General features: G+C 37.6%; 1 protein-coding gene across 2 annotated transcripts in view; it reads left to right on the top strand.

Annotated features, from left to right (window-relative positions):
• The first annotated feature begins 8,409 nt into the window (after positions 1-8,409).
• LOC128025310 (zinc finger protein 438-like) overlaps positions 8,410-25,106 on the top strand; it is a 38,007-nt gene continuing 21,310 nt past the window's right edge. For both annotated transcript variants that reach the window (XM_052611545.1, XM_052611544.1), the window contains exon 1: positions 8,410-8,566. The gene's annotated coding sequence lies outside the window, so the exon portion shown is untranslated. The remainder of the gene's footprint in view (positions 8,567-25,106) is intronic.

Raw genomic sequence — 25,106 nt, forward strand, 5'->3', positions numbered from 1 at the left:
TCCATTTAAAAAGTGAAACTTGTATATTATATTCATTAGACACAGACTGATAGATTTCAAATGTTTATTTCTTTTAAATTTGATGATTATAACTGACAACGAAGGAAAATCCAAAATTCAGTCTCTCAGGAAATTAGAATATAACTTAAGACCAATACAAAGAAAGGATTTTTAGAAATCTTGGCCAACTAAAAAGTATGAAAATGAAAAGTATGAGCATGTACAGCACTCAATACTTAGTTGGGGCTCCTTTTGCCTGAATTACTGCAGCAATGCGGCGTGGCATGGAGTCGATCAGTCTGTGGCACTGCTCAGGTGTTATGAGAGCCCAGGTTGCTCTGATAGTGGCCTTCAGCTCTGCTGCATTGTTGTGTCTGGCATACCGCATCTTCCTCTTCACAATACCCCATAGATTTTCTATGGGGTTAAGGTCAGGCGAGTTTGCTGGCCAATTAAGAACAGGGATACCACGGTCCTTAAACCAGGTACTGGGAGCTTTGACACTGTGTGCAGGTGCCAAGTCCTGTTGGAAAATGAAATCTGCATCTCCATAAAGTTTGTCAGCAGCAGGAGGCATGAACTGCTCTAAAACTTCCTGGTATATGGCTGTGTTGACCTTGGACCTCAGAAAACACAGTGGACCCCCCCCCCCCCCCCCAATTTATCTAAAGGGAGATAAATTGACCACTATCAATAATTTCTTCAACAGTTCATTATTTTTCTCATGAACTTGTTCATAACTTTTTGCATTCCTCAGTAGAAATAGTCCAGTGGGTTTGAAACAACATCAGGTTGGGTATAATGACAGAATTTTCATTGTTGAAATTAATCATTTCAACATCCTTTGTGTTCTCATCTTGCATTTCAACTGCAGTATGATCATACTAGGAAAACCGTTTCCATAAAATGAACCCAAATAATGAGGTCTGAAGGAGCTATGACCTTCTTCCAAAGCCATCTATGTTTAATCAAATCTGCAAATGCTCTACAGGTGAGCTATGTAGGAGTCATGAGAACAGAAAGTGGAAAGGGAAATGAAACAATGGTTAGGAGACAAATGACGGCAATTTAATTTTTAATGTTTAGAGAGAAGACAAGCTCTGTGTTGAAAGCAATATCCTCTAAATACATAAGGGAATCTTTGCATAGAAAAACCCAACATTAATTTCGAAATGCCCCTGGCAGTAGCCTCAAATACCCTCCCTGTCATCTGTCTAACCCTCTCCAACCCATGGCCTCTTTCACTTCATCAAACAGACAACAGACAGAGCTGAGTAAGGTGCCTGTCCCTTCATCATTAAGCCAGTTCACTTCGCCTATGGCTGCTGACAGTGAATTATTCAACAGGACAAAGTGGTCTGTGGCTGTTCTGAGCCTTTACAGAGTAACAGATAATAATAGCATTAATGTCCATAGAATTTTGAAAAGAAAGTCAGAATTCAGCCCTTTGCCTTCCTGTATATATTTATTCACACACTGCATGTGCATATAATGGAAAAGAGCTATGTGGAAAAGGGCAGATATGTTTGGTTGTCCATAATGAAGGGTTTTGAGCTATGTTGCCCTACTGGCCATAACCATTGCAATAACTGGGAGCATTGCCGAAATAATTTTTTTGGAAAAAGTGAGGTAAGCGGCTTCTGGTGGGATTAAACGCATATCGTCCTTCTGAACTTTCAATGGGAATCTCACTGGTACGTGGTCCTGTCCTGAAAGAAAATCTCTGTAAATATGCTGACTTAGTGAGGACTTGGAATAGTGAAATGGTAAAATATTATTTCATGGTTTAGCTTGTCTTTGACCAGGCACCAGTTATTATATTCTCCCAGTGGACAAGCGACCAGAGCAGCTGTCCAGTCCAGGTGCCACTTGGGTCCAGCAGGCGGACTGGCGGGCAAGCTCAAAAACATAGTGAAGGTGAAAAACAGATGCTCCCTGGCTAAGGGAAAAAGAAAAAGGAGAAAAGCATTTCAGTGAAGGGCAGGATTCATAAGAGATCAATGATGAGGCGTTTTGAAAACCACACACGCACTCTCTCTGCTGGTGCTAACCTACTGGAAAAAGAAGGGGGCCATTATTCTGTGGAAAGTCCAGTCTATTCCCATTTTTCTTGGATGCTGCCACTTCGACATGAAGTCATATTTTCTTGCAACGATGGAAAACAAAGAATAAAAATAATGCTACTGCAAATATTAAAAGTGAATAACAGCACTCACTATGCTATTAAAATAGAAGTCTGAAAGCCAAAATGCCTCTATTCCCAGTTACTGGTGACAGGACCACCCTGCAGGACAAAATTAAAATCCAACAATATCTGCCATCCAAGAGTTGCTGGTTTCAATCCACTGGGCATGCTGAGGGTGGGTTAAGGTGGGTTAGCGGTGTGATGACTTCATCAAAGGAGGTTTTATTTTTCATTAAAGCGACTGACCTCATACTACAAGCAATTTATCTGGTCATTTTTACACTCTACATCCATTTCTTCACCTGTTACCTATTCCAATCCCATTTACTTTTTCCTTTCACCGGGCTAAAGATGAAGAGAAGGAGTGGGGCATGAAGACATGAAGAAAGAGTGCAAAAAGAAGAGACAAGATAGAAGGAGAGACAACAACATGGGGGGGGGGGGGGTTAGAAGGCTATCCTCACTGCTCTACATTAAGGGATCAGGCTGCGTCTCTGTAAATGAGTATTGATCCTCCTCCTGGCGGGATCATTTAGGAGATTAATGCTGGCAGTGCTATTTGGGTGGGTGGGGTTTTGGGGATTGAAGAGTTCCAGTTGGTCAAGGGGGGAGTCAACTCAGAGCTGCCCAGGACAGAGAGCCTGCTGTGGGGCTACATGGAGAACAAGCCCCTGCCTCCCCTCCTAACCATCTGGACTAACAGCTCAGGGCGCCAGCTGTGTGGGGGAAGGGAGAAGATGGTGTGTGTATGTGTGTTTGGGGGGCTAAAGGATTGAAAGAGGGAGAAAAAGGAAGGAAGAGAAATGGAAATGCACAGGACTGCTAAAGAAACAGGAAAACCTACATTAAAAGAAAGAGGGAGGCAAAATCAGCTTAAAGTTATTTGTGTAAGGCTCACTTGACACAAAGATATGTTAAAGAAAGGAATTATTAAAAGTGGCGTTTGAGGAGAGGAACAGAAAGCGAGAGGAATGAAAGAGAATCACAGCTGGCAAGTACAACTGGAGAAACAGAGAGAGACAAAAACACAAACAAACAGAGAATTATGGTAGAAACTGACAGGTATGTATTAAGACCTAGAAATAAAGAAAGAGTGTGGTGATCATAATGGATGGAGATAAAAGAAGAGAGAAACTCAAGCGACCCTCGGGAATGCGTTCAGCATGAAGCATTAGCCATCTTCCATTACAGTGTGACAGTAAAGAGAAATGTAATAATCTTTAACTAGGGACAGACCATCAAGGTAACTCAAACAGGCATTTTCCAGAAACTAAACTGATTTGAAGACCCCATGAAATGGCTTGACGAGCATAGTTTTGTTTTGACATGAAACAGGAAGTTTGGGTGGGATGTACTGAAGGGCTCACCGTCCCCTTTTATAATATTACAAACAGATTTTTTTTAAATATGTTACAGAAGCATAATTAATTGTGCTAAGGCTATATAAGCGAAAAACTTGAATATACTCTTGAATGCAAGATGAGTTATCAATATCTGTATTCCAGAATAAATTGTTTTGTCAACTTTTTGAAGTACACTATAGCATATAAATAACCTCAAAGCTTAGTGACATGGTATAATGGCCACATTTTATTGGGGACTAAAAACATTGGACATAAAGTGCACACATTTATACTAAAAGCTGTCTTCCCTGAGCCAAGTATGGCAGAAACATCTGTGCAAACAATTTTGAGTCAAAAGTGATTTCTACATCTTATAGTTCTGTGGCCTGTACATGAGTTGATTGCTTGTGATGTGATCCAGAACAATCCAAAGCCACAAAACTACTTGTTTCATAAGCTCTAGTGTTGTGCTGAAGTTACTGCTGCTTATGGAAAACACAGACACAAATGCCATGATGACGAAACTATTCAAGAGCCCAGGAAAACTCAAGGGCCCAACAATGAAATGTTTTGAAGGCAAGATTGAGATGTCAATCACAATACGCACATCTCTTCCCAACAACAAAGTCAGTATGATCTCACTTCCTCTTCTCTGGAGTGTCCCTGGACAGGGTTGTAGCTCTGAAGCCTAGGAGAATTTGGTCACACCCAAAACAAAACGTCCAGTGAACCAGCAGTTTCTTAGAACACAAACTGTAATCAAATTCAGATTTTTAACCTAATGCAGAATAGATAGACATCTTATCAAAAAGTCTTTTATGCATTGAAAATTGTTGTAATTTATACGCAAAATTCATGATCATTGGTGTGCCATGACCAAACACAAACTCTAGCTCTTTCTCAAAGCTTATTATAGTATTTAAAGGCAATATTTCAAATCTTGCATCAAACGTTCACAGTTTAATTTAAAATGACGAAGATGTGTAAACAGATATCGTTTCATGTACTTTCAAATGTTTTGTTCATTGTAAAATAGGTGCGACTCAAAATCTAACATATGAGTGCCCAGGTGTTTTTTATCGAGAAAAAAAGAAAAGAAAAGAAAATGATGTGTAGGAAGAAGTACCATAGCCAAAGTGTGCTAATGTGCATGTGTGTGTATGAGACAGGGTTTTTTTCCAGATCATCCAGGTTGTACGGGTGAGCTAAGTCTGTCACGCAGATTAGTGGCGATCCATTCCAACTGTTCCGTCAAAAAATTCACCTCACAGCCACAGCTGAATTTTATTTTGTATATGTTGGAACACCACGATCTTTCTTCTGCTCATTTTTCTGGCTTGTCTGAGAGGAAGAATCATGTGCTTCCCACACTCACACATACACAACACTTCAGGCCCTGCATGTCAAAGAATCCTTCACATTTAGGTGCAGATGTGAACACATCCAAGATAAAAGGAGAAATAAAAAGAGAAACCAACAGAAAGAAAGAGAGAAACCATCATTATTATCCAGGTGCTTTCTGTGAAGGAACTATTTTTTTCCACAGAAGGCATTTGGACATCCTCCATTATTACTTTCCTAAGTTTTGTTTTCCGCTAGTGTTTCCCCCTTTTGCATTAGTGGTTAGAGATTTCCATGTTTAGTATGCAGATATTTAGTCATCCAGAATTCCTGACATTTTGTGGACAGATTTGGTGAATTAGCACGATGCTAATTTCTTTTCAGTATCAGTGTTTTTAAAGGTGCACTAGGCATTTTTCCTCGTTAAAAATGTACACATAAAACTTTTAAAGGAAGGCTCCAGTCAGATCAGCAGGCACTTATGAGCGTTTTTATATTTTTCTACCGGGTCCTGTTAAATATTACTAACATTGTTTTTCTAAACATAAGCATAAATATCAATAAATTAATCATGGCTGACTGCAAATAACACATTTTCAATGAAACTGGTAATCACGTTGGTAAACGTTTGCTTTATGCAACATCCACAACGACAGGTGTCAATATTAATCTAAAGCGACTGCTATATCAGTCAACATAAGAAACCACAAAAATGACCTCGTGCACCGTTGAGGAAGAAGAAAAGACTCTAACATATACCTCACTTCTTTTACACTGAGCAAAAAAGTACTCCGTTCACTGGTGAATTATATATTCTTCATGTATTCTGTTTGGTAAACAGGTTACATGGGCTACGTATTACGATAACAGGTGTGAGTACAGAGAAAAAGTCTTCTGAGAAAAATATTTGTACAGCAGTTCGAGCAATAGCTTGCATTTGCGCTCAAAAATAGCAAGACATATCGGTCTAGCAGTCATGAAAGCTGCAACTAGCTACAGATTCAGCCTCTCAACTCATAATAACTTCCAATGTGTACAGAAAGAAAAGAAACGAAGGGAAAGCATGCCAAATAAATAAAAAGACACTCACTACTTTTTTTCACTACATGCATTGGACTAGCCCATGTCATGGACCTATAGTGACAACTCTGTGGGTGTTAAGGACAAACGTCAACAGACATAACCGAAAAAGAAAAAACCCTGGCTGATGATACATAACTGAAAAGTGTTGTCGGGTGTACTTCTGCTATGGCAGAGGACAAAGTTGGAGGCTAAAAAAAAATAACTATTTGAGGAAGCTCTTCACTAGCACTTTCAATGTGGCATTTAGAGTTTTTCAGAAGAAGCCAAAACGCAAGTTTCCTTGAAATCAACCTGAGTGAAAGAGAATCCCGTAAGCTTTCGGTTTTATGCTAGATGGCTGCTGAACAGCCAGGTCATCGCACTTGCAGGTCCCAGTGGAACAATTCACTGACTCACCTTTTCTCTATTGACCATGACAGATTTCACAGACAAAAACATTCAAATGGCTCCTGTTACAGAAGAGACATCCATAAACCATTACAATTATGCCTGAGACAAGTGAGAGAGGAGGGACAGAGAAGCTAAAAAAATGAACTTAAGAAAACCTTTTCTTTTTATTAGACTTCTTACTGATGCTTTTTCTTTTTGTAAACACAAGTTATTGCCATCTCGATGCACTTCAGCTTGAATGGACAAGTGCTTCTTTTTGCTATTTGATAAATATCTTGAAAAGGAGACCGAGTAAATGAGGGTGGGTTAGTCCATTTCATTGTTTACAACAAAAAGAGTGTCATTGATTCTCTCTGTTTATAATCCAGCCTAAGCTTTGAACTATGGAACTCAGATTCTCCCGCACTGACATTAAAAAAGATGAAGGTAACTGCTGAAATTACATTAAGGTTGAAGTACATCAAGGTTATATGAAGTTTAGTCACCTCAAAATGCACAAGGCAGAATTTCCTATTGCTGATGTAAATTGTTTGGGTTATGTGTCTGTTTGCTAGACATATGAAGGCACACAATAAAAACACTGGGTTAACACTAATTTCAAAGATGCTGGAGAGAGGCCTTTTTCTGAATGTTTTTTGCAAGGCCACATGTTGTTCACATCAGTGAATTAACCTCCTACTGCATTTGAAAAGGGAAAAGGCTGTGACTGTGAGTCGCTCCTATATAAATACAGTTGTCTGTATTAAAAGTGGTTCTTGACAAATGAAATTCTACTTTTCAAGGTTTCTTTGGAGTCTAAATTTCCAATTAGTAATTTATTTTATTATAGTGTTTATTTTTCACCCTGAGTCAGATAGATTTGTGAGAAGTGCTTTGATATTTAGCAGTGCTTTGGGGCAACCCAAGTTTGAGTCTCCAACTGAAGGTGTTAACCAAACCCTGTTCCCCTTTCACCTCTCCTAATGCTTCCTTTCTACCCTTGCACTGCCCAAAAAATAAGTATAATTTATGATTAAAAAAAAAAAAACCAAAATATTCTGAACATATTCTGAGTTTATCAGCACACTGAAAACTGAAATTAAAATGTGATTCAAAATCTGGATTTTTTTTAGCTTTATGATTTTAGAATAAAGAAACCATGTAAACTTTTTTTGAGTGGAGCTAGTTTTTAAAGCAAAAGGAAGATTAATCAAATACGAAGAAATTCTTAATTCATGTCACTTTAGCAGTTTCATATTTTCAATCAAATTGTTATAATACAAATTTTAAATGCTAAAAAATAGAAAAACTATAAAAGTAAAATACAAAAATAGTAAACATAATCATTAAACAAATGTAAAATCTAAATGAAGCTTGGACATGCTGCCAAGCAATATTGTATGTCACAATGAGTAGAATGGCAAAGTAATTTTCATTTTTTAGTGACATGTCACTTTATTGTCACCTATTGCAGTGTCTATATACACAGAACAAACTGAGCTATACAGAAAGTTTACCACAAACCAGAGTGAGAGCTGATGAGTGAGACTGAGATTATTTACTTGTCCATGCATAGCCTACTTTCACTTTTACTCTCTCGGCAGATCCAACCATATCTTATTTCTAGTTTAGTTACAATTAAACATGTAGTTTAAATCCTAAACGCTAGTCTTATTGCACTGTTGGGATAACGCCCATTTACGTGCATGAAGAAGATTACAGCATAATCTCTGTTCAACTGACTACGTCGTCTGCCTCAGATTTCCCGCAGCTCCTTGAATCTGATAAAAAAAAAAAAAAAAATTGCGCTCGTCATAAAGTAGGCGGTACTCTGATTTGAGACTGACATTTTAATCGTCCCTGATTGGCTGCATTCTCTGACGTAACCCAGTGTTGCCTGATCCGTACCATTTTCTTAAAAGGGGTGGATGTGGAACTTTGTTATTCTATTATGAGCAAATATCGAGAGAGTTTTGATCAAACATAGCGCTTTATAACAAAAAAAAACAAAAAAAAACATGATTTTGTATCAAAATGTATAATTTATGGTGCACTGTTTTCGTTTCTCATAAATATCGAACACTTTCACTTTGTAACATCCACCGATTGGGATTTGAAGTCTCGCCCAAAAATGGCTGTGCAGAAACAGTTTTGGAGATGTGTCGATCTTCTCACCTAATTAATGTGGCGCATGCTCCAAATTAACCAAGAGTCCTCTGATCGAGCCGGAGGACATTTCTGGAAGGTGAGGCACAAGGTGTTCCGTTATTTCCGTTTTTTTTTCGTGCAGAAAAGAGGAATCCAATGGGCTCACCGTGCAGTCGTGCTACGACTTTATTTTCAGCCAATAGGAATACCAGAGCGATACAGGCCAGGGCCTTCAAAGATGTGTTTATGCACATAAAACAGCAATACATCAACATGGAGCATCATACTACATAAAAACATAGCTTTAGCACAGAAACTGCAACGACACGTTGTTAAAAACCATTGCAAAGTTCATATTCGCAATGAGGGGAATGCATATCTCTCTGCACCGTAAACAGTTCTCATGCAGTAGCGGTTTAAAAGTCACATATTGTATAGAGTCAGAATAGTAAAAGCTCCGATACCTCCATACACAAGTTCTGTGTATTTGCATAACTTGTGATTGTAGAGACATTGTTGATCTCATTAACTGAACTGCGAGATGTTTTCATCATTAATTAGTTATTATGACATAAATTGTTGAAACTTTTTTTTCTACTACTTTGTTTTAAGTGTGTACGTGGGACTTAAATTTTTCGCCGAATGTCAATTTCTGAGACGATATTTCAGATTCACATTCATGGCTGTCAACAGGTGCTTTTAGTGTTGACATTTACTGGTAATGTTATATTATCATTACCCCCTTGAGCACCTTAATAACAGTGGCATGGAATGAGTAGAAGTAATAGTAAGGATTGGGAAATGTAAGATACAATAGCTTATTTTCTTAAATATAAATTTGCTTGTGGACGAATAATGGTAATATTTATGTGATTATGTAACTCACTGCTTGGTATTTTGATTGTTTGTATGCGTTACACCCACCTTTTGCATAGTTTAGAAGGTCATCATATTTGCTTTGGGTGTGTATATTACTTACCTAATGCACTGATAGACTTAGGAAAACTTCCTTTATCGTAATGTAATATTGTTCATATGTGTCTAGCTATCAGTTTGTCTCTGTCACTGTATTATACATGCATTGACCCAGAAAGATGCCTTTTTTGCTCCAGTCTGTTATGTTGCTGTTTGTGCATCATCTAAGCCTGTATTTGAAAAGGCTGTTAAATATAGGATTTTATTATTTTTTCAAAGTATTTTCCATTAAGTTTAGCATGTTACACATGTTAAAAATAGGTTCAGAGCTGAAATACAACTCACACTTACACTTATGATATGCAGTGCCATTTCAACCTACTAATAGTGTTGCTGAAATATATTCTGCTTCCACATACAGTGAGAAACAGAACAAATCAAAGTTGAACTATCATAAGTAAATTTACCAATCTTTGATTGTTTTGATTACGTATGCATGCATGACCAATGACATTTCAAACTAGCAAATAAACCTTGTTGGATTCCAAATGTTAAAATAATATTGAGCTACAAATCATTCTGGACATTAGATTGGAAATTTGCCCCAAGTATTATTGTGGAACATCATCTTATTTCTAATGGCAAGGTTTTCTGAATGAGAAGCAGTGTCAGGAAAATTGTCTCAAGTTATTTGTTGAATTCATAAACGCATGCACATACCTTGTAGCAGTTTTTGGATGAGAATTGGCCCTTCAGATGAACTGAACTAGTAAAGGCTTTACACTAAGGTTCTGTCAGACTGGAAATATTTGGTAAATCAGATTGGAAGGCCAGGTTTATGTAAGCAAGCATTTTCATGTGATGATTCTGTTGCTTAGCTTAAAGCTAACCTTACATGAGTGTAAAACAATTGATGTGTGTGGTTTTGGAGGCTTATCTGTTTATATGTGCTAAGTTACTACAGTAGAGACATGAATATTAAGATTTCAATGTTACAAAGGATGAATTGGTTACTACAGTCCTTTAAAAGAGTAAAGGCATGTTTTTGAAAGACAGATAATGCATTTGAATTTTATTCTGTTCCTCACAAAAAGTTACTGTATGGCTTAAGAAGGCTTGGAATATAGTGTTATAATTGTATGGACTACTTTAATGGTGTTCCACGATTGAAAGTCATAAAGATTTGGACAATAGCTAGATTTTTGGGTAAACTATTCCTTTTAGAGCTTTTGAGTAATATCTAGAGTTAAAGATTTGACCAGAAATGCTTCATAAAATTTCACAAAATGACACTGGAAAAGAATGGACCTTTCAAACATTTAGAAAAGGGTTAACAGAAGTTAAGGAAGCTTTTTCTTCTCAAGTAACATTTTTTCCTCATCAAAATATTTGACTTTAAATTGAAAACTTCTTGAGAGAAATGTAGGGGATCGCTGAGAATCTTCTGATGGTTATGGTGTAGCTGTTGGCAGTTGAAATTCATTTCTGCGGTGTCACGGAGCACATTCTTTCAGGGATCTTGCAAAACGTTATTAAAAACACCGCAGCACAGACGTGTTGCACGGCAGGGAAGCACACACATGCACTCTCCTCTTGGAGGATGCTGAGGTTTATTTTGGCAGTTGTCATGACGTTGTGTGGTTTCACATGTGGTGAGAGGGAGGGGAGACCCTTTTCATAGCAGAGATGCTTATTTAACATTTCCGGACAATCAGAATCATGTCAACATCACTGCATGCACACACACATGCCTAACAACAAATGCCTAGCCAGAAAAAGATCGGCATCTTAAACTCTCCTTCAACTGCTTGGTCGGTGACTTTGTAGTGATTGCTCACAGGTGAACGATCACCTATTTGCACAGGGCTCGAGCAAGATGTGTGTGTGGTCAGAAATAAGGCTTTCCACAATTAGGGATCAAAACTGTGGAGGAATCTGCGCTGTAATTACTGGGATTGTTCTGAGCAGATGCAGAACTAATTTCTTTGTTAGCAGCGCAGGGCTTCACGGCAAGGTGCGACGTGTGGCCAAAGTAAACATGTGATCATGGAGCCGTGCATATTTTATGAGTAATTCATTTCTTTGTTCAAGGGCACCAGGTTTGCTGCTATCACATGATTCAGAATTTCCACCATGATCTGATATACTCAGAATTCAAAGAGATCATGTGTGGTGAAACCTCATAGTTTCCTGTTTATTTTACAAGCTATTCAAATATTCTCCCACAATACACTTTTTTTTGTTGTTGTAGTTTTAGAGACAAATCTGACCTGTTTTTCTACACCTGAACTAGCTAAATACACTCAGTTTACTACCTTTATGTATAGATGGCTAATGGAAAGTTCTAAGCACATGTACACTGCTGTTCAGAAGTTTGGTGTCAGAAAGATTTGAACACTTTTAAGAATTTATTACAGCAAGAAATAAATACTTTTTGCAAGGACGCATTCAATTGATCCAAAATGGCAAATACTTGTACATTATTATTACAAAAGATTTAAAGTACAATTGTTTTAAAATTGTTTTTTTAACTTTCTGTTCATCAAATCCCCAAAAAATGTATTATGGTTTCCACAAACGTTTTAAGAAGCAATTGATTTTTATGTTGATAGTAAGAATTGTTTCTTAAGCACCACATCAGCTTATTAGATTGATTTTCTGAAGGATCGTGTGGCAGTAAAATAGCAAACAGTTATTTAAAATGTTAATAATAATTCACAAATTTACTGTATTTTTAATAAACTAAATGAAGCTTGGTGAGTGTAAGAAACTTCTTTTTTTAAAAACCCCAAACTTTTGAATGTTTCTCTAAGAACAAAGTTTTTGGAGCAAACAATTGAACAAATTTATGATTCATTTGTTTCCTCTTTTACTTTTTAACTTCTGTCATGATTTCCACGACACAAGGGCATACAGGTTTGAGACAACATGAGGATGAGTAATTAATAACAGAAATACATTTTTTGCCTAAATTAAGCACTTTTACAACTGTGAAGACATGGTTTATGCTGTTTGGAATTTAGTGCTGCTGTATGGATTTGTTCTTTGGTCCAAAAGAGTCTTATGACATTTACATATTTATGACATCACATCATTGTAGTTGTATTTTTTTCTGCTGAAGAGAGGTATTTATCCTTCAGAGAGCATTCACAGTATTTAAAATCAATCATGTTCGTACTTACTCAAACTAGTTGCTCATTTACATTGAATAGTTTTTCTTTGTCATCATCATAATCAGCATTATCATCATTCTTATCAGCAGTAAAGAGAAGCACCTAATCATGGCCAGAGAGTACATTTCCTACCCAGGAAAAACTGTTTCTTTCACTGGAATGTCTGTGCAGCAGAAACTCACCTTTAGTATAAAAAAAAAAAAAATCCAACACCTTGTACAAGCAAAGTGCATAAAAGTGTGAATTATGTATGTGGTGGCATTGGACTAAGGGCAGAGTGGTTGTGGTAATGGACTGGTGAATGTTTCATTTGCTGCTGTATTGCATCTCAGAGCAGCATGTAGGAAACTTTAAAGAAATTATTTTGTTGTCAGTGTGCTAATGAATTCAGTTTGTTTGGCGTGCACCTAAGTCTGCATGAACACCAGCCTTGTGTTATCCTGCGCATTTCTATCTGTTTGCACATCTGGCCATTTATAAGTTTTCCCCCAATTCTTCTTTGTAAAACTCTTCTGGATTTGTCTGGTTGCATGGCGATCATGAGTGGACAGGCTTTTATTCAAGACCGCTCATAAATTCTCAGTCGGCTTGGACTGTGGATTGGCCACTCCAGGATATTCACATTATTGTTTTTAAGCCGTCCCTGTGTAGCACTGGTTTTATGCTTTGGGTCATTGTCTTGCTGGATAAAAAAAATCTTCTTCCAAGTCACAGGTGTTTTACAGACGGGGTCAGGTTTTTCTCCAGGATTTCCCTGTGTTTTGCTACATTTATTTCACCCATCCACCTCACGAGGCCCTCAGGGGCCTGATGCAGAGATCTCCACAGCATGATGCTGCCATAACCATGTTGCACAGTGGGGATGGCGTCTTTCCAATTCACTTTCATTTGCATACTCCTGCTCAGACATATATAGTCTACTGTATGTTATATAATGTAGTCTATTGCATTTCTCATAGCTGGCCTCATCAAGGATAAAATGCATGTTTTGAAGCATATCTTGCAAATGCATTTATGGCAGGCAATTGCCATTGTGATGTTATTATGCCACATTCACAAAGGAACAAATACTTCAGTGAATGGCTAAATTACAGTGAAATTTGTTTCTTCTCATTCTAATGACCTACTGCTGCAGTAAAAATCTGGTGCTAGTACTCATGGTATTGTTTAAATGTAATGTAAGGTGGTTCAAACCCACATTCATTTATAGCCAATCACACATGATTCTGTTGAGCTTATGAATGCAATGACCAATCAGAGGCATTCAGATAAGTCATCGCTGAAACACCGGAGATTTGTTCACTGACTGAATTCTGCTCTCTGGCAAAGTAATTCTCTCATCAGAAACAACGAAGTGCAGTTGTGCGTACGATGTAAGTAAGATATGCACTTCACAATCTAAACAGCTTCAGTGATTATACTGGGAGTTTTTGACTCGTGCCCCCTCAAAAATAAGTGAATTTTTTTTATTTTGCAATCATTTCTAGAAATTGTACTGGTATAATGTACAGATACACACATTCATAAACATTTTGCTTGTAAACCGTTGCATATGGTAAACAGCATCGCCACAAAAGTGCACTTTCCAGTCAGTCACAAGTCATATGTCTGCCTTTCTCTCCTTCGCTCTCTCGCTTTCAAAAGTGAATGATTGGATACATATGGAACTTGATCAGATAAATCAATGCCGTTTGTTGATTACTCGCGTCTGGGCCCACCTTCCCAGATAGTGTGTAAGTATCTTGCACAATAATGTTGTTTGCCAGAGATGATTGTACTTTAACATGCAGGTAGTGAGCCAGAACTGTGTTGGGGGAAAAGTCAAAATGTCTTTATACGGCTCATTTGAGAATCCTTGTTGCTCAACTCTTATAGGAAATTGGCTGCGTTGCTCCAATGCTAAATAAAACACACAACCATGTGTTTTATATAACAATATTGTTACAACATTATGACCTCCTTCCAGTGAAAATCAGGCCTAACTATTTGGGATGACAAACGAATGCCAGATAGGAAGTGCTGTTTAGTTTATAGGTGTTTTCAGTGTTCCTCAAGTGAATGAAAGGAAACAGTGAAACACCATAATGATGGTTCCCACTTGTGCTCTTTGTCTGTGTCAGGATCTGTTTTATATGATTTAAATCTCTTAATTAATTTCATGTGGCATGTCCTTGTTTTTCAAACACTCACGCTATTGCTTGGACACAAACAACTCTCTGGTTCTCCCATTTCTCATTTTTGTACCATTCAACATGTTTTTCTTTTGTAGTCATCATCCGTCCCCGTCTCTCCATCTCACCCATTCCTTCCCCTTGTCCACCTGAGGAGGTGACTGTCGTGTGACTCACTTGTTCCAAGTGTGGTTTTGTGGTGGAGTGAGTTCTGTCTCAATCCTTTCCTAATTTCAGAAGACTTGATCCAAAACCACATGTAAATCGTTACTGTCACAAACCTACAAACTCATACACACACGGCATGGGGTTATGAAACCGGTGTCTAAGAGGATGGAATCTGAAGAGATTTAAAATGGAGGAATACCATGGTCTGTAAGGTTCCCTGAAGATCCTTAAGTGGCATGTAGTCTGAATGCTTGTCTTGTTTCTTGCCTTGAACTTGCCATTATTTTTCTTTACATATTAACTTCTTCATTCTTAACTACAGTTCTCAGAAGGTAAGATCATGATGTCACTCACTGTTGAAGTAAATCATGACTTATAGATACTTTTGGGGTGAACGTTCAAATTTCTTAAATTTCTTACTTCAGCCACCTATCAGTGCATCGTTCTTTGGTCAGCTGCAAGATTTGTAGCGTCATTTAATGGTTTTAAAATGTTGTCCTTCTCCCCAGTAACGGATCTTTAACACTTGGTCCACCCTCTCCACATTAAATTAATTGAGATTTACCATTGTTGGGGAGATATTAGCTTTGGCTAACAAGATGCAGTGAATGATGTATGTTGCAACAAGTAGTGCCTGTTTTTTTTTTTTTTTTTTAAATGAAGCTTATTATTACATAAACTCATGTTATGGCCTCAGAAGAACCCAGTAGGGTTATGTGTGCATGTATTTCAGAGAGAAAGATCACATTAGTCTGACACACTTTTAATTAGAATTCTCTAGATTTTGCCTCAACATAATTGGAAAATGTAAAAAAGTGTATTTATTTATTTAAATATTATATAAACGTATTAGCTTACATATTAGTTTATTTAATTTAAATGTAATTAAATTACATTTATTTATATTTATGTAATTATTATTATTTTTTAGCTTATTTAGTTGCTCGATTAATTCAAATCATTTCACCATCAGCCCTATCCAACAATGCTAAGGACATAATCTTTTCCTTAGTCTGTGATTTATTTGTCTTGATAGTTTATAGACACTTTCCTTAACCCAACCCATGCAACTTCACGCACTTAAATAATTGGTGAAGTAAAAAACTGTCCCATTGGTTTAGAAAATGTGTTAAATGACCTAAAAATTAGAGACTTTCATACCAAAATGACTATTAAGGTCTAAGGTTATGTTGTGACTGTTCCTGGAGAATAACAAGGCAGTTGTACTGTGGTGATGATGGCCTAATTGTCTCTTAAGATGGGGTTTCCGAGCCTGAGGGAGTAGTCCGTTACAGACCAAACAAAATGGAAGCTGATTTTGTTTATTTCTGTTCTGTTTGCACATAGACCTGTCTCTCGCTCTCCAGTTAAATGCGGTTTACAGTGCTGAATTCAGCAGGTCTGAGGAATTGTTGCAGTATGCGGTACCTGAAGTGCTGACTAGAACTACTTTGTAATCGGAGTGACTTGCCAAGCTGGTGGTCTAGCACATTAGCCCATTCAGTAATGATTAAGAGCACTTATTTAATTGCGTTTAGTTTTTACTCTGGCCTTTTTCTTTTTATTTGAAACATTTTACTATTCAAGTTATACTAAGAGCATTTAAATTAAGATAGATAAAGCACTTCTATGTGGATGTAATGATAGCGGTAAACCAATTATTGGTCATAATTCTATTTCTAATGGTGCAATGCAGTTAAAACCAGACTTGACTACAACTAGATCTTGTTTATAAGGAATTAGGCAGCATGTGAACGGATCTAAAATTGATCATCCATGAGTCCTAAAGGCATTCTGTGCAAAACTCGGATGAATGAATGTAAAAAATCCAGCACTGAACACATCTTTCCATATTTCTTAAGTTCATACTTCAGACTGTTTAGAGGCAGCACGGCTGTTGTAATGAGGACATTTATGTCGCTCCGCATCAGGCGCATGCATGAATAAGCAGCAGGCTGCCTTTCTGTCTGAATGCTCTCTGCCAGCTACATTATTAAAATGCATTTGTGTGGGTCTTATTTAACTTTTTGTCAAGGCCTGTTCTCTTTTTCGACGTTAACCTGGAAGTGACAATCATTGAGTGAATGTTCATGTCAGTGCGCTATTGGAAACCACGCAGTGAATATTCGGTGGTCAGAAATGAATACAATTATTCAGCAAGGATGCATTAAAATGTTCAACAGTGACAGCAAATTCTATTTCAAGTGAATTTCAATTTCAAATAAAACTTTCTTTAATATATCATGGTTTCTGGAAAAATATTAAGCAGCACATATATTTTTAAAAACAATAATAATAAGAAATTTTTCTTGAGCACCAATTTAGCATGATTTCTGAAGGATCATGTGACAATGGACTAGAGAAATAGCTGCTGAAAATATTGCCCATCATAGGAAGAAATTACATTTTAAAATATATTAAAATAGAAAAGTTACTTAAAACGGGAGTAATATTTCACACTGTGTTTTGATCACCAGCCTTGGTGAGCATAAGAGACTTCTTTCAAAACCATTGAAAAATATCTTAAGTGACATGACATACAGCTGAGTATGGTGATCCATACTCAGAATTCATGCTCTGCATTAAACCCATCCAAAGTGCACACACACACAGTAGTGTGAACAAACACCGTGAACACACACCCGGAGAAGTGGGCAGCCGTTTATGCCGGGATGCCCGGGGAGCAGTTGGGGGTTCAGTGCCTTGCTCAAGAGCACATCAGTCATGGTTTTGCTCACCCGAGACTCGAACCCACAAACTTAGGCTTAGGAGTCAAACTCTAACCATTAGGCCACGACTTAAACAGTATATTCTTTTGAGAGAAAAAAAATAGTGTTGACACCAAATTGCAGTTCTGTGGTGTATTGTAAAACCATAGGTGTTAAATCTTCACAAAAGAAGAAAACGAATAGTGCCTACCTCAGTTAATATTAATATACTTTTACAATTTTTTTTGTACAGTCACAAAAACATTCACACATTGTTTATTTTCTAGATCTGATAGAAATGTGATACTGTTTTAAACTGACAACAAATGAGGCAACTTTTTTTTTTTTTTACTACGTGGTGACGTTTTCAGAGATGGACAAGCGGCCCTTAGAGCAGTTCAGATGTCCGACACAAGCTGTGTTTGTCCAATCAATGTTATTGACCTCATAACAATGCAAATTATATCATTAACATATAGAGTTTATAAATGTACAGTGTGATATCCCAAATCCCGACTACCAGGATAAGCCCAAAAGTGCAAACTTGTGTTTGACTGTAGTGACTGGATGGTCCTTGGTATTTGTTCTGATCTGACTAAAGAAGCTTGTACTTGGGTTTAAATGTTTGGGAACCACTGAGCTAGTGCATTTATAACAAGTCTTTCTCTTTTAAACACAAGAAGTAAACTCCCGTATCTGACTCAGGCAGACACTGACGTGTGGTGGTGTGTAGGCTAATGTTGGCCGGCTGTGGTGCGGTATTCTCAGGGTTTTAGGGGAGAGATGCCGTGGTTCATCGTGTACCTGTCACTACTAAATGATTGCTCATTTCCTGTCGCGGGAGGAGGGGTGGGGAGAGCAGTAATAGCACACAGCTGCCCGAGCTGGACGCTACCTTTCCTCTCCTCCGCTGTCTTGTTCTCTTGCTGTTTATCTTTGTATCTTCCTCTCCTCCTCTTCCCCAGTGTGTTTATGTTGTTTATATGTAAGATTGACTCTGGAATGGCAGAGGTGGACACACACCCATGGTGCCTCAGCGTGCATGTTCTCCACCTAGCTTCATTTGCGTGCCTGTGTGGGATTGTGTTTGTGCGTACACACATGCACGTGTCAAAGTGTGTGTATGTTAGGGGGAGGATTGGTTTAAGGAGGGGTCAGTAACAAATTCCATCCCGGTTCCAAACTAGGTCACATGACCCAGAATGGAAGTTTAGCAATGACCAGCTGTAGTCCACATTACACCGCAGGAGAAACTAAAGCACAATCGGTTTAACCGGAGACAGGACAAGATCTGAGCAGCAAATGATAAATTAGTCACAGCTGGCAGCTGTCATTTCCACAGTTGGACCAGAGCTGCATTTATTCCATCAGTTCAGTCTAGAGATGTTGATATGTCATTGTTTTCTTATTGTGTTTTTAGTGCAGATATGATAATTTATCTATTTTTTTTTTACTTTTGACATAATTATAATTTTAAACTGCATCAGACCGCAACATAAAATGCATGATTTATATTCATTTAATTTAACATTTAAACATAAAAACTGTGAATTTCTTGCAATTTATTCAATTTTTTAATTTTATTTTTATATTATTTTTAATATTATTAATGTATTATTAAATACATTAATTATACCTCTTTACAACAATAAAAGATCAGTGTACAGTTAAATTACAGTTATTTTATTTAATTTTCATTTTATTTTATCGTCCATGGGCATCCAATGATTTGTTTTGACTTGAATGTGGGTTTATGACTTTTGCTTATAATTTCATGCCTGCTTGATAGTTGCAATATAACTGTATAATCTCCAATTATCTTTAATGTTTAATAAAAAAAATGGCTTCTGACACATTCTACCATGAAAAATTGGTTGGCCAGAATAAATAAAATCCTTATTGTTGAGCCCTGTATGCTCCTATAAGAGCACTGGCTAAAAATATATTAAATCCACAGCTTGACTCATATCATTGGAAAATGATAAAACATAAATCTTCTGAATATCTCCCTCTTTTTTTGGCCAAAGAAAAGAGCGCATGTCAGAGTTTCCATGGGCCATTGAAATGCACAAGTTAAAGGAACCACAATCCTTTTCAGCAGGAGAGGCGGTGATAGCAAGCCTCTCAGTTATTTTGTTCAAGCTGCCCAGGGATTGCAGAATATTATACTCCTGTTTAAATCTGGGTACACTGAGTGACATAAAACGGGACGAATCATCTCTCTTATCACAGCCGCTTTATTTCTTAGTCTGCTGGAAAGAGCGCCAGCGTCACGCTACATATAATCCCCAATGTGCTCCCGGTAAGCCCTGCTCATGATGTGTTTGTTATACATATTTAAAGTCATCTGAATTTTATCTCAATAAATTATGTCACCCCAAGGATAAGCTTGAATCGGTTTCCCATACACAGACTGTTCTTTCATTTCGCTCGAGCTGACTGATGAATAACAAACATTTTATTCTATGCTGTCCATCGAGCATGTCTGCTGTTTTATCACCTGGTCAGATTGCCAGAGTAACATCTTCCCTTCCCTTCTCTCATTCCTCCACTCACTTCATCTCTCTCGCTGTCCTCCTACACACTTTGTTTCCTCTTCGGATATTTCATAGGGATTTCTCCAGGGAAAATCTTTCTCTGCTACATGCCAATTTTTGGTTCTGAGGTAAAATGTTATCTTTGCGATTAAGTCCGAAAGCTGTGTAATTCTGGATGGGTTTCTGGATTTTATGAGTTGGACTACATTTAAAGGGATGGTTCAGTCAAAAAGGAAGCATTTTGGCATTATTTACTCCGACCTTGTGTTGTTCCAAACCTATTTTTATGTAAAATGTCTTCAGAGAAACAGAGCAGAATGTAAGTATAATCTGGCCCTAGTGAGCTGTTGACTCAAGAAACGCTACGGAAGAGTCATTCAGATGAGTGCATGAATTGTTAAGTTTTGATAACAACCATATATCATTCCAAACCAGTATGACTTGCCTCTGTGGAAGATGTTTTAAAGAATGTTGGTAACCAAACATTTTTGACTTGACTTCATAGTATGGACAAACTTATTTTTTTTCCCCAAAGAATCGTTACAGACCACTTTGCTTGTTTGCTGTTTTTTTTGTTTGATCTTTTTTTTTTAGCTTGACAGCCATGGTCCCTATAAGCCATTGTTATATGGAAATTATCTGCTATTATGTGAACAGTTACTTTCATCATCACCTACCGATAATGATCACACCTGCTCTTTTTTGAGTGACTTTAGAATATTAAGCTGCCTGAGCAGAACTAATAACTAGACTATTTCTTGTCATTTTTGCTTGTACCGTTGCATTCTGTAAGCTCTCGATCTTTCTTGTAAACATAGCTAAAACCCAGTGAACCTTGATGTTTTGTCCTTATTACCATAGTCCCCCTTCCCCTTCTATGAACTGATCACATGACACGGCTTGTGTAGGATTGTGATCATTGCCTGACTGCTTTATGAAGCCGAGCTGTTTCCGGAGCTGTCATAGGTAATGTTTGTCATGTTCAGTATCACACAGAAATGTCCTCTGGCCAGAGAGTTAGAGAAAAGCACTGCTCTTGGCAGTGCAGACATGAATTGATTTGAAATATTTATAAAAATCGATAAGAACACGCTGCAGCGCTTAACTTGTCTTCTAAATCTCCCCTGTGACCGCTCTCTGCCTCTAAAGAACTCTCAGAAACAGCACTGCACCTCATTGGTCATTATATCATTCAAGTGCAAGTTGCTAATAATATGGTTTGATTACTGATAGACAGGCCCACATGGTATCACTGCCAGCAGAAATCTGCAGAACATGTGGATATATATTTTCTAATTTTTAAATCCAGATTTTTACCCCAAATCAGCACAGAAAATGTGAAAACTTCTTGGATTGCAATGAATCAATGTGCTTTTAAATCAAGTAAACATAAACTGTTTTTGTGTCTTGTACCGTGTGGAAAATGAAATGGTCACAGTGGAGTCTTTTGACTAAGCCTGTTTCCATGTTTTTCATAAAATCAGCATTTATTCTTTCCCGGCTGCTGCCTGTACCTATGCTGACAGGTCTCCAACCTTGCATTAGTGTGGAAATAAGTCAAATCCTTAATGTCTTGTTTTTCTTGCATTTTTTTCCCCCATTCTCTCTCACCCTCTTAAGACGGGAAAGGGTTACTTTCCATGTTTCCTGTCCAATTCCCCCTGCTCCAGCTCCTCTCGGATCACTTTCTTCATACTAAACATTCCCAGGCTCCCATAACCTCCTGGCTTCCTTACACTGGCCAAGAGAGATCCCAGGTGAGAATGTGGGCGAACCTCCTGTTTTTAAGGATAAAAATCTCCCCACGTTTTGCCTCCTGACAACGGTGGTGGTGAAACGTGGTTTCTTTTTCAGCTTTCCTTGATCGCAGGCATGGGAAAACAGTTATTTGAGAAATCTATACCAGTCATTTGGCTCCGACTAAGGCCAAGCTAATTGGTGAAACTCAAGTTTTAGTGCTCAAGTGAGCAATGGTGTCTTCTCAAATACTTCAAGCAATAATTTAGAACCAGAACATGAGGTAAATCTCTATTTCATCCAGCGCTTCACCTCATAAATGTTCCAGGGAGGGTTCCACGCTAACCCTAAGGCTTGTCATTGTATTTTGGAGCTGTTACTTATGTTACCATGACAGGAGATGAAAGGTGCTGAAACTGCAGCGGTGGCCCGTGATCAGTCTTCGTGATAAAGATAATTTAGCACAACAGTCACATGACACTCTATACATCCTGTTGAGGGTTCACTTTGTATGTTCTGATGAGTTTAGAGGAGACCTCTTGAAGAAATAAGACCTATCTGCGAGTTCATATTTGTTTTCACATGAATACTTCCTCCTTTCCAACAGTAAATAGAAAATAATCTTATCTTAGCATGTTTTAACTGCTCGCTTCCAATAAGACACGTTTTATGGTCAGGCAAATGGGTTTGTGTTTTATAATCCTGATGTTCATCTTTTCCCACGGATTCTCTTCCAACTCTTTTTCTCTCTGAGCACCTGACAGATGGATGGAGAGCGAGTGAGCTTTGGATGTGCGCTCACCCCCGCTTTGACCAAAAAACGCCAGTCTTTGAAAATGGAAACACAGGGCCAAACGGAACAAACTGTTATTTGGGCCTGACCCAGTGATGGACCTGGGGAGACACTCTAAATATAGTCCTGTGGTGTACTGACTAATTGCCCCATGAGTAGTAATCATTCCCAGCCTCTGAAACCTCTTAAACTGCAAAAAGAGTCAAGTCACTGCTGCCCCCATGCTGTGCCGGACCCAAATTCCAGAACGAGCAGAGCTGAGCGAGTAGATCCGTACAGAGATGAACTGGAAGCTTCTCTATGTTTTCAGGTGCCTGTCTGCACAGGTGGAGGTTCGTTTGGGAAGGAATTTGATCAGGACTATGTATTTTTCTAATGTTGCATTGTATTTTAACTACAAATAATACACTTGTGTAACAAATAAAGCAAACCAATCACATTTTTAGGGGCGTTTTGGCCAAGGCAATCCTTTTTGGAACTTTTAGTCCCTCTCTTAGATTATTAGAGATGGGAAACAACTTTCCTGGTTCCTATTCCATAAAGACTCTGTTAACACCACCATTAACGTTTCTTTGATAAGAACCTTATTTAATGCAAGGAGGAAAAGTTATGGCAGATCTCTTGGTACTGGATTATTTAATGAGATTTTTTTTTGTGTGTGTGTTGTACTCTGGAGCATTTTTGCATATTTTTATCTGCATATTTATTTTCTGCATTAATTCAGTCATAGTATTGACAAGCAGAAAGGTAAATAAACCAACTTCAAATAAAAAAAAAATACTATAATAAAGTAATGCTATACATTATAAACAAAAGTATTGTATTTTTGCTAAAAACAAATTTGTTCATTAGTATTTTTTTAAAATATACTATGATAAAATTATATATTTGTTTTTTAATAATACATTATACACACAATTTAACCCTTTTTTTTGGGGGGGGGGGTATTTAGTAGTAGATATTTTGTTTAATAGTAGTAATATGTATTAGTTTATTTTTATTTATTGTTAACATTTATGTTCTGAAGGAGTATGAGTTCTTGGTTTTCCAACCTTATAAATTGGTGTGTAAATCAGCAGAAAATTGTAAAAAGATTTTCCAGACTGCCAGCGTTGAAGTACAGGGCTCCAGACTGCGAAAAATGTTTCTGCTGGTGCAAATAATTTTTGTGAGCTGTCACACTGGTGCGACCTCGCATTGTTCAACTCGTAAGCGTTGCCATTTCTGTTGTATATGAGAAACATCAAACGACAAAAGACACGAAAGCGAAACTAAATCGTGTTACTCGTTTGAGCTGCACAGCGCGAACAACGACGCAAACAAACTAGTTCGAGCTCAGAACAGCTTTACTCGGGAGCCAAAGTTGAGTTCACGGCACTGTTACAGCACAGCGATGCGAGATCCAGTGAGAAGCGTTTGAATTTGCAGCAGAATTAATAAAGATTGCTGAGAGATCTAATGAAAAGCATTCAGATTCTGGACCGAAATGTCTGTGATAAACCGATCAAACAGTGCGACATAGAAAACCAGTATCCTAACTATAACCATGGTGTTATACATTTCAGGGATTGTACAACTTTTTGAGAAATAAATTCAAGCTGTTTTTAGTTCATTTCAAGCATTTCACACAAATGTTTCCAGCACTTTAAAGCTCCAAGTTAATCAAATTTGAATGTAATTTTTTTTAATGGGATGACCAAAATATACTGTGGTGAACACACACACACACATATATACAGTGGGGATCGAAAGTTTGGGCACCCCTTGCAGAATCTGTGAAAATATGAGTAATTTTCAAAAAATAAGAGAGATCATACTAAATGCATGTTACTTTTTATTTAGTACTGTCCTGAGTAAGATATTGTACATAAAAGATATTAACATTTAGTCCACAAGACAAAAAATTGCTGAAATTATTAAAATAACCCCACTCAAAAGTTTGGGAACCCTTGGTTCTTAGTACTGTGTTCTGTTACCTGATGATCCTTGGCTGTCTTTCTGTTTTGTGATGGTTGTGCATGACTCCCTTGTTTGTTCTGAACAGTTAAACTGAGCAGCGTTCTTCAGAAAAATCTTTAAGGTCCTGCAGATTCTTCAGTTTTCCAGCATCTGTTTTTATATATAAACATCAAATCACCATTATAACATGTAGATTGCAGCAGAGGAGCACTTATTGGCTTATTAGTCATTAATTTATACTTTTTCCTTAATATTTTGAAAGGATAAAATCACTATTATAAAATATAAAATCATCAAGAAATCAGTTTAGAGTTTAGCTCTTTTTTTGTGTATGAAGTCAGAAAAGTTACAAAGTGCCATGGCTGTCTTGATCTTAGTGCAATCAGTAGAAAGCACTCTGCCTGCCAAGTAACTTGAGATACAATGAATGCTACCTGCTTCTGAGCAGAGCTACACAAACCTGTGACCAAAACTTA

Source organism: Carassius gibelio, chromosome A12 (assembly GCF_023724105.1).
Source record: "Carassius gibelio isolate Cgi1373 ecotype wild population from Czech Republic chromosome A12, carGib1.2-hapl.c, whole genome shotgun sequence".
Classification (NCBI taxonomy): Eukaryota; Metazoa; Chordata; class Actinopteri; order Cypriniformes; family Cyprinidae; genus Carassius; species Carassius gibelio.